The sequence below is a fragment of the Artibeus jamaicensis genome, unplaced genomic scaffold (genome assembly GCF_021234435.1).
Source record: "Artibeus jamaicensis isolate MK-2021 breed Jamaican fruit bat unplaced genomic scaffold, CSHL_Jam_final scaffold_369, whole genome shotgun sequence".
Classification (NCBI taxonomy): Eukaryota; Metazoa; Chordata; class Mammalia; order Chiroptera; family Phyllostomidae; genus Artibeus; species Artibeus jamaicensis.
Window position 1 is genome coordinate 17324103 of NW_026522042.1, and position 11167 is coordinate 17335269.

The following is an 11167-nucleotide window of genomic DNA, read 5'->3' on the forward strand; positions in this document are numbered from 1 at the left end:
AATTTGTCAACTAGTATAATAATAGTTAATTTGGTAGTATTAGATACACAGAGTAGAATTTATGTTGTAAAACATTTTAATTTATCAGGGGAAAAGAGGTTAAGACTTTCATGTTGCTAACAGCAAATCATGTCATTTTAGAATATAATGCTGTTACTTAAAACCTCCAGCCATTTTAATTTACAAAATTCATTGTGCTAATAATGCAGATGTTTCATTTTAATTATACCAAACATCTGGATATTTTGGAACATCTGTTTAGCTTTCTGTTTTACAACATCTAATTTTAACTTCTAAACTTAACCGTGGCATTTTTTCCATTAAGAAATACAGGGCATATAAATACCCATAAGCTTATACCTCCATATGCAAATTCTCCTTAAAATTCTATTGCCCACATAAATCAATTAATACATGTCTCAGGCCATTTAAAACTATGCTTAATAACAGAGTTAATGTCAGTGTAATAAAATATTCACACTTATCTCTTTATATCTATGTATTATATACATGAAATATGTGGTTTATATAATCATGTATAATATTATGCTATCTTGTGGTTATCAAAAAATGAAATTTATGTTATATGTTAGGATTAAAAATAACTTTCATGAATAATACATTTCAAAACTTTTTAAGTAAGCCATTAATTTTTCATTATAAAATTATTTCATGAAAGAACTAAAGCATATATAATTGATTTTATGAGGTATTCTTATGATAGCTCATAGTTATCATTATTCTTAGTTCTGAATAACTCAGCTAGGTTTTTCGCCTGTTTTTAACATTTCTCTTTTATTGATAAAGATTAGTTAACATAGATGAATGTGTGTGCAGATTGGCTAAGGTCCTAGTGACTAATATTTTTAACAATTTTGTGTCAAAATTTGGCTGACAAGATAAGAACAGTTGCTAAAGTAGTTTCTAATCATAGGTTTAAAAAGTTTATAGGGGAGTCTGCTAAAAATATATATCTTAAGTCAGTAGGTTAGAAAAATTACCAAGACTCCATCCAACTTTGCAGGCATGACAAGGAGAACAACACATTTCTAAAACTGGAATAGTTTTATTGCAATGTGGGAAAAAATTCTATAGAAAGTAACATCACAGGGTGATCTGATCACACGCTGGCATGTGACTTTGAATAGGAGCTCTGTCTTTGTCTTTAACAGGCCCTGTTCATTGTCCCTGTGGCTCTATTGATACATCTTTGAAACAACTGCCCTTAAGAGAGCACATAGTCTTGTTAATTATTCTGTAATACAATCCCTGTTTTGCTTCCCACCTCCTTGTAAGCTTCCTCACATTCCTCCTTAATTTCAAATGCATGAAAGAAGCTTCAAAACTATTATTCTCCAAAGAACTTAAGATCTTGTTCCCTGGCATATGACATTGCTTTGAATCAATGAACACATAAGAATCCTGTATAGGTTTTGAAATTTCCTGCATTGACAAAAATATACATATTGCATTGCATCACACTGAAATTCAAAGGACATTTGAAAATATTCCATGGACTACTTATCATTTTTTTCATCAAGTTCTAATTTTCAGAAAGTTAATATTACAATGGATATAACTATAAATTAGATATTACACATGTTTATACATGTTTTTTATAAGTGTTCATACCTGTTTACAAAATACGGACTTAACTACTCCTCTCATACTAATAGACAGAACCAGACAGAAGTCAATAAGAAGTAGAGGACTTGTACAACACCATATACCACTTACATCTAACAGACACAGACAGAATATTTGATGCACGAGAGAATACAGGTGATTCTCAAGTGTTCATGGGACATTCTTCAAGACAGGTCATATATTAGGACACAAATTAAGGCTCAATGGACTTATACAGATAAAAATATAAAGCAATTTCTCCAACAACTATGAGATCAAGTTAAGAGTAAATAACGTAAGGAAAATTGGCACACTTACAACTAAGTGGGAATTAAACAATATATTCTAAAAAAGTTATGGACCAAAGAAGAAATTACAAGGTAGATTTGAAAATACATGTGAATCTAAAAGAAAGCAAATATGAAAACTTATGAGACAATGAGAAACTTTGCTAAGTGAGAAGTTTATAGTTATAAATGCTTACATTAAAAATGAGAAATAGCCCTGGATGATGTAGCTCAGTGGATTGAGTGAGGTCTAGGAACCAAATGGTCACAAGTTTGATTCCCAGTCTGGGTTGTGGGCCAGGTCCCTACTAGGGGGTGTGCAAGAAACAACCACACGTTGATATTTCTCTCTCTCTTTATCCTTCCCTTCCTCTCTCTCTAAAAAAAATAAAGAAAATATTTTAAAGAAAATAAAAATAAGAAATATGTCAAATCAACAACCTTAAACTTATACTCTATGTAGATAGAAAGAGAAGAACAAATTAAATTCAAAACTGGCAGAATTAAGAAATAACAAAGATGAGAACTGAAATAAAGAATTGAAAAATGACAGAAAATTATCAGCAAAAACCAAAAGATCAACAAAATTAACAAAAATTTAGCTTGGTGGGGAAAAAAGATAGAAGACTTTAGTAACCAAAACCACAAATGACAGTGAAAACTTTACTACCAATTCTTGAGAAATAAAAAGAGATTGGAAGAGAGTACCATACTTAACTGTAGGGCAACTAATTGATTAACCTAAGATAAAACTGACAAATTTCTAGAAAATGAAACCTACGGACTCACTTATAAAAAATTAGAAAATCTGAATAAACTGTAAATAATAAGAAGGTTCAATCAATAATAAAAATTTCACCATATTATCCAAACACCCTAAACCTGTGTGCTTCATTGGTGAATTATATAAAATATTTTAAAAGGAACTAATAATCAATACTTTTCAAACCTTTACAAAAAATTACACTTATTCTAGAAGGCCAGCATTACCATAACACCAATTCCAGACAAAATAAAATAAGATAAAATAAAATAAAAATAAACTCACACACCAATATTTCTAAAGAACACTGATGCAAAAATTCTCAACAAAATACTAGCAAATCAAATTAAAATGATTACAAATCACAACCAAGTGGGATTTATTCCTGGTATGCAAGGATGTTAAAATATAAAAAATATTAATTAACATTATACATGAAATTAACAGAATGAAGGAAATAACTCCTATGATCGTTTCAATTGATAAAGGAAAAAACATGAAAAAAATTAACACCCTCTCATGATAATAACACTCAGCAAACTAAGAATAGAAGGAAACTACCTCAACGTAACAAAAAACATACTTGAAAATACCACAGCAAACATCATACTCAATATTTAAAAAAATGAAAGTTTTTTTCCTTCTAAAATTAGGAACAAAGCAAAGATACTTGCTTTCACCACTTCTATTCAGCATATTATTGGAAATTCTTGCCACAGTAATTTGGCAAAAAAAAAAAAGCATCAGATTCAAAAGAAAGAAGTAAAACTATCTCTGATGGCATATGATAAGATTTTACATGTGTTAAATTCTAAAAATACCACAGATAAACTGAAAGGACAAATAAATGAATTCAACAAATTAGCCAGATACAATTTCAATAAACAAAAATCATTTGCATTCCTATACATGAATAATGGACAATTTGAAAAGGAAATGAAGAAAAATAGTTCTATCTAGATTGGAATAAAGAGCCCATTATAAATTTAATTTACAGTTACAATTTACAATTAAGAGAATACAACAGTTAGAAATTCATGGCTGACAGGGACCAGAGGGGAGAGAGGAGAGAATTTCAGGGGAAAAGGGGAAGGGTTCACAGGAACAAGTATAAAGGACACATGGACAAAAACTAAGGCGGGGGGGATGGAAGGGTGGTGGGGAGCACTGGGGGGGGTGGTCTGGGATGAGAGTAAAAGACGGAAAACTGTACTTGAATAATAATTAAATAAATTTAAATTAAAAAAAAGAAGAAGAAAAAAGACTTCGTGACAAAAACCACAAAACATTCCTGAAAGAAATGAAAGACAAATGAGTGGAAAGACATCCCATGATCACATACATGAAAACTTAATATCGTTAAGATGTGAATACTACCAAAAGTGATGGATAGATTTAATGTAACTCCTACTAATTTCCAAATAATGTTTTTGCAGAACTAGAAAACACATCCTGAAATTCCCATGGAATCAAAAGCAAATGAAATAGCAGACACTGGCGAGGATGTGGAGAAGTGAGAACCGCTGCGCACTGTTGATGGAAATGTAAAGTGATAAGCTGCTATGGAAAACAGCATGGCAGTTACTAAAAACAATAAAAAACAGAACTACCAAATGATCCAGAGATTACATTTTTTGGTATGTATTCCAAATAAGTATGGACCGAAGAAGGTATTTTTATACTCATGTTCATTGCACCATTATTCATAATGTCTAAAGCATAGAACCAAAAGAAAAAAAAGGGAGAGTCAGGAGTCTACCGCCAAAATTTGACTATGTTAGCTATGCTTACCTATAATTTTCTAAACTGTGATGAATCACTCTGTACTCCACTTGAGAAACATTTTCAGAAGAAAGAACCAAAGTCATCTTATCCTCAGGTTCTGTATAGAGATCTGTTGGGAGATGGTACTTGGTAGGGTTGGTCCTGCAGGGTCCTGTAGACCTCTTAACATGCGGAAGAGGGTGTGCATGTGTTTCCATCCCTATAGGTCCTGTCTGGTTTCCAGATAAAAGGGTGAAGCCTTATCATGAACACAACAGAAACCAGGCTCTGCTACCTGGAAATGAAAACTGATCAGCTAACAGTTCAGATAGCCCATTAGAAGAAAACAAGCACTGAATTTCAGTGCCAAAAAATACGGTTTATGTTGCTGTATTTTACTAGTTTAATTTTCTGTTCTTATTGGCACCGTGTTTTCCTTTAAAGGAGCAACTTTATGCTGCAAGCAAAGAGCAATACAGGAATTACTAGTAACTTTCCATAGTAACTATAATTAGCCTGTGTATCCAGGAGAAAATTTATCATACTCTCAATCCCCCTCCCGTTCCACCTTGTACTTTAGACAAAAGCCACAATGACTCAGTCTTTTGGTCTTTGTGCAGAGGACTGAATGCCACTATTGCTTTTCTCCCCAAAAGCCCTTTTGTAGTGGAGAACTGGGGAGCTAATTGAACAGCACTGGCTAAGTTTGGCACAACAATAGTTTTGGCTCTGCCTGAAATCCCATATACTAATATGTGGTGGGAGGGGCCCAGTAGTGGGGCACCTATTATCAGAATTGTTTCTCTCAACTACACTAGCCCTTGGCATTACAACTCATGGAAAATGGGCTTGCCTTTTATTGCTAGAAAATGCCTGTATAAAATTTTTTTCAAAAGCTTCTAAAAGGATGGCCCTCTAAAACAAGATTGGGTCACAGTTTGTACCTCTCACTCTTATTTGGTTTTGGCAACTCCAGGGACAGCTCAAGTCTTTTATAACAAATCAGCAAAAATTGATTCTTTGCCTGTTCCTGCAGGCTCCATACATGCCAGCTGTCTTACTCATCTCAATATTACTCAGTTAAGTCTCACTACAGTTTATATAGTTAGAAGAAAAACTCAGATATGGGTGCAGTTAATGTAGCCAGAGAATGGGAAGATCCCCATGGGATAATAGCACTTAACAATGTGCTGGCCTCTTTAAGGGTCCAATGGTTTGTTGGCACTTTGATTGCATTCATTGTTTCTGCTATAGTTGTCACGGCTACTGCGGCCATGGCAACCACTGCCCTCATTGGGTCAGTTCAAACTGCTCATACTGTTGATGTTCTCTTAACCAACTCCACTTTAGAAATTACTTCAACAGGCCCAGATTGATCAAGAAATCCTGACCCGACTTTCTGCAGTGGAATCAGCACTCAACTGGATCGGTGAACGCCAGGATGTGCTAATATGACTCGTCAGCAGCTGACCTGTGATCCTGGTTTCTCCAAACTGTGTGTTACCCCACTACAGTGGAATTTCAGCCAATACTCCTGGAGCGATGTTCAACATCAACCTGAGAGGAGCTTTTTCTACTAATTTAAAGGCACAAATCAATAAATTGCAACTAGAATTACACAAATAGTTGCAGGACATTCAACATTTAATGAAGCAGGAGATTCTTCAAACCCTTAATGATAACTTGGCTCGTTAAACCCAAAACACTGGTTTGATAGACACCAGTTTACTATCTACATGCAAAAAAGTGAAAATTAATCACCAACTTACACCATACACAAAAATAAATTCAAGGTGGATAAAAAACTTAAATATAAGTTGTGACACCATAAAAGTCCTAGAGGAAAACATAGGCAGGAAAATCTCAGACATTCTACACAGAATTATTTTCACTGATATGTCCCCTAGAGCAAGGGACATAAAGGAAAGAATAAACAAATGGAATCTAATCAAAATAAAAAGCTTCTGCATGGCTAAAGAAAACAGCATTAAAATGAAAAGAGAATCAACTGTATCGGAAAACATATTTGTCAATGATACCTCAGACAAGGGTTTGAGCTCCAAAATAAAGAACTCACAAAACTCTACTCCAGAAAGACAAACAATCCAATTAAAAAAAATGGGCAAAGGACCTGGACAGACATTTCTCCAAGGAGGACATACTGAGGGCCCACAGACATATGAAAAGATGCTCAGCATCACTAGCCATCTAAAAAATGCAAATTAAAATGACAATGAGATATCACTTCACACCAGTGAGAACGGCCATCATAAACAAAGCAACAAACAACAACTGATAGAGAGGATGTGGAGAGAAGAGAACCCTAGGGCACTGTTCATGAGACTGCAGACTGGTGTAGCTACTATGAAAAATAGTATGGAATTTCCTCAGAGAACTAAAAACTGCCTTTTGACCTGGCAATAGCACTGCTAGGATTATACCCTTGGAGTCCTGTAACACCAACCCAAAAGAACCTATGCACCCCAATGTTCATAGAAGCCCAATTTATAATATCCAAGTGCTGGAAGCAACCTAAGTGCCCATCAGTAAATGAATGGATCAAAAAAACTATGGTACATTTCCACAATGGAATACTACCCAGCAGAAAGAAAGAAAGAAGGGGCTCCCACCCTTTGTGACAGCATGAATGGAACTAAGTGAAATGAGCCAAGTGGTGAGGGACAAGTACCATATGATCTCACTTTTAAGTGGAACCTAACAACAAAAGAAAAAAGCAAGCAAAATATAAAGAGACATTAAAATTAAGAACATTCTGACAGTAACCAGAGGGGAGGTGGGATAGGACAATGGAAGGGAATAGTGGGAAAGGTTTTCAGGAAAAACCTAAAACCAAGGCATGGTGGAAGCAGAGGAAGGAGGTGTGGATGGCTGGGGTGGAGGGGGCGGGGTTAAATGCAGACAACTGTAATTGAACAATAAAATAATTATCTGTGAATATTTTTTCACAGATGAGCAATACATTGGGTGCTGTATAAGAGGACTGAAAGGAACAAATAGAAATTATAGAATAGAGGGAAACTAAAATAGTTTTGATAAAATACATCTTTCTTCAGAGATAGGTAAACAAGGTTAACAAAATTGGACAAAAACAATGGTAGAAAAGAATTAATCTCAGGAATTCAGACATTTGGGAGTGAATTAGTACAATAAGCAATATATTTGAAAGTGATCATTGTGCTTTTGTCCAAAGTGGTTTAAGTCACAGGAGTTTACTCAGATGGGTTGGGTTTAGTGAGCTCTACAATTTCAAGGTCTGACCTTAGACAATTTACTGAATCTCTTGGCGCCATGAATCTCTATGAAATAAACATGTAGTATTTCATATGGTTGTGCAGATTAAGTGAACCATTACTTGGCATAGTGTCTGAAAAGTGGTTATTTCTAAATAAGCATTCATCATTATTTTTTAGTATTATCAACATATCAGATGATGTATCTATAAAACAGGAGCTAAAAATCAAAAGACAAATGGTTAGGCTATCAAATAAAAGATCAAGTGGAAAGAGAGATTAATGAGATGAAAAGTGATTTAAAATAAACTGTAAATGCAAAAGGATATAAATAGCTTTCAGCATATTAAAGAGTAGAATTGATACCAAGGAAATTTACATTTGTGATGTTTTCCCAGTGTAGAAAACAATGATGGAGATAACATTTATGAGAAATGTAAGCATTATGGCTAATAATACAGATGGGAAAATTAGAGTGCCTAATATGCTCAGATGATATCTTGTCAGATGTTTATCTATGAGATTCCGGTACATTTTTTCCCTCATCAGCTCTTTGACAAGGGCAATTTTCCCTTTTCAAGCAAACACAGAAGCAGAAAACCATTTACCACTCTGCAGCCTCAGGTTCCAGTCTCCAGAGCAAGTTTTACTGTACTGGGGCTGGAATGTAACCAGAGCCAGCGAAAAGGGAAATAAAACAGACAAGAGAGCCAAGTGGGCAAGAATTAGGCACCCTGATATATATCCTTTATATATATATCGATCATAGTAAAATATGTATGCATAAAATATGCATATTCCATCCTTCGTATATGCATATGTATGCATATATCCTTTATATATCATAATAAAGTATGCATGCATATTTTATATATGTCAAGGTAGATAAATAGAAGATAAGCTATAAATAGGTACTACAAATAGATAATGAAGGTAAGTAAAGACATAAGAAAAGGTAGGGATAAAAATAGACAGACACAGAGAGATATAGCCTATGTGTAATAGACTTCATATGTGAGATGTAAATGCTCATATATTTCTCCAGTGTATGACTTTATAAGGGTTTATTCGAATAGTAAATATTAGTGGTCCATAGTTTATCTTGATCAAATGAGCGCAAATGAAATAATAACAACTATTGTATTATTTCAGATTCCAAGTTGATCTTAGTAGTAATTTTATCCTTAGAAAACTACAGGCTTTAATGGGTAGCTGAGGCCTTCTTTAACACTGCAACAGAAATGTGTTAAATAGTGCCTTAGAGGCCTAGTGATTAACACTCAACGATCCTCGGTAAAAGTCAGTTCATTTAGAATTCTACCTCCCTCAATTCTCTTATTTTACTCAAACCCATACATGCTGAATAACGATAATTTATGTTCATAATGATAACTCCAAGGGAATGCAAGACTGCAGTGTACTTTCTGACTCTTTGAAGGAATAATAATATGTTTAGCACTGAGCTAAATTTTTATGCTCCAAGACTTTTCAAATGGCTAATTCCCATATTCTCTAGAAAATATAATAATTAACCAAGATTTCTCTTGTCCCCTATAGCATTCTTGGTAATTAAATTTGCTGTATAGAGAATTAATTGGAACTCTGTGGATACTAGAACCCAATGTTCTTTTATTTAAAAAGTGCCTTGAGCAGGTTTACTTAACGTTGGCTATGTTGAAATTTTTCACTTTCACGGTTGTAATATTGATATGTAAGTTGCTGATTTAAGATGCCTGACACACCACATTTTCAATTGTATTGAATGGTAATCACTGAAATTTTAGTTAAATTTAAAAAAATGCCTGACAGTCAACAGGAATGAATAAATATAGTTGCAGTTGTTATTATACCTGTCAGTCCACAGTATCAGTTCATTCCATAAAGTTCGTTGAGAGACGATGAAAGCATTGTTGTCTACTGAAACAAAATCTGATGATTTTATTCCTCTTGTACACTCAAATCATGGACATCATATTTATTAATCGAGTTCCTGAACTTTTGTTTTTTTAATATCTAAAATAGTGCTACAGAAGTGTTGTGCCTTGTAAATATATTTATATGTGATAGGAGATCATAATTAAAAACAGCTTATTTAATTATTGCCAGAGCTAAAAACCATTGCTATAAACTAGGGATAAGTAACTGAACAATTTTTGAATGTATATATAAAGAGCATTCAGTCATAAAGCTTAAGTTCTACAAGGCATGCAAATAAAAAATAGCCCCAAAGTGAACTCAGAAGTTTACGGAACTAAAATGATGAATCATGCATGTAAAGAGAACAAGGATCCCTTTTCTTTTATGCAGACAATTACATATCTATAATGAAAATCAGGAAGTATTTTTGTTTTGAGGAAAAAACAGCCCACAAGATTTATTATCTGTTGAAATGCCATTTCTGCTCATTATATTTTAAACAATGTAATCACTTTGTGAAACAGTGCTCATATGCTCAACAATTAATATACTAACAGTTTTGACGAAGATAGTCATAAACTAGCCTGCAATTACAACAATTGTTTGATTTTAAGAAAACAAAATGATTTCATTTGGCAATGAGTGTCAAGGAAGCACAGAATAACAGTGTGTTTAGTTAAATACACAATGTGCAAAATATTTCTGTTTTGAATATTGTTGACTTGCGGAAAAATAATAAATTTTTCAAATGCAGATGTTCCCACAACAGTACAATTCTCCGTGCAGGCTGGGGAAGTTGAAGTCAACACATACATTAAAAATAGTCACAGTATTTTCTTCAGATCTAACTACTTAGTCTTTAAAGATACTACAATTATGCATAAAAAGCCTTATGGCTTTTTTATAATTATTTTTTTTACAGTTTAGTGAAGACAAGGAAAGTAAAAATTGAATAATACACGTTTGTCTTCTGCTGATAAGTAAAGATGCTAGTAAAATGCAAGCAATCGTTATTCTATATATTTGGTGGCAAACATTTCCTGTCATTTAGCGACATTGTGTAATCAATAAATGACATATGTCATGATTCTGTGTTCAACGATTTATCCCTCTCAAAGTGAGTAACTCAAAGCCCCAATTCCTATAAGAGGAAATGAAGTAGAAAGAGATTTTTGTCCTCTAAATTAAAAATAATTATTTTAGTATATAGTACATAATTGTCATATAATGCAAGAATATTAAGTGGATTTGAGATTGCACCAAATCTAGAAAATAATTTAGTTACAGAACAATCAAATAATGGTTTTTCAGAGATGCCTATTTCTGTAAAATTAGCCAGTTAACTAGCTTGTCACTTTACTAGTGGAAGTTTAAATATTTAGGCTCAGCATTTTCTGTTAAAAGTAAAACATCAATTATTGTGAGTTATAGGATACCATGTTTAGGACAAAAATACTGTTATGGGGTGCAGTGGATTGAAGAAGGGGAAGAAAATTATGCTAACTTCCAAAGGCACGCTACTAAGTAAAGTTGGGAATTAAAACTAATAAAGACCAACA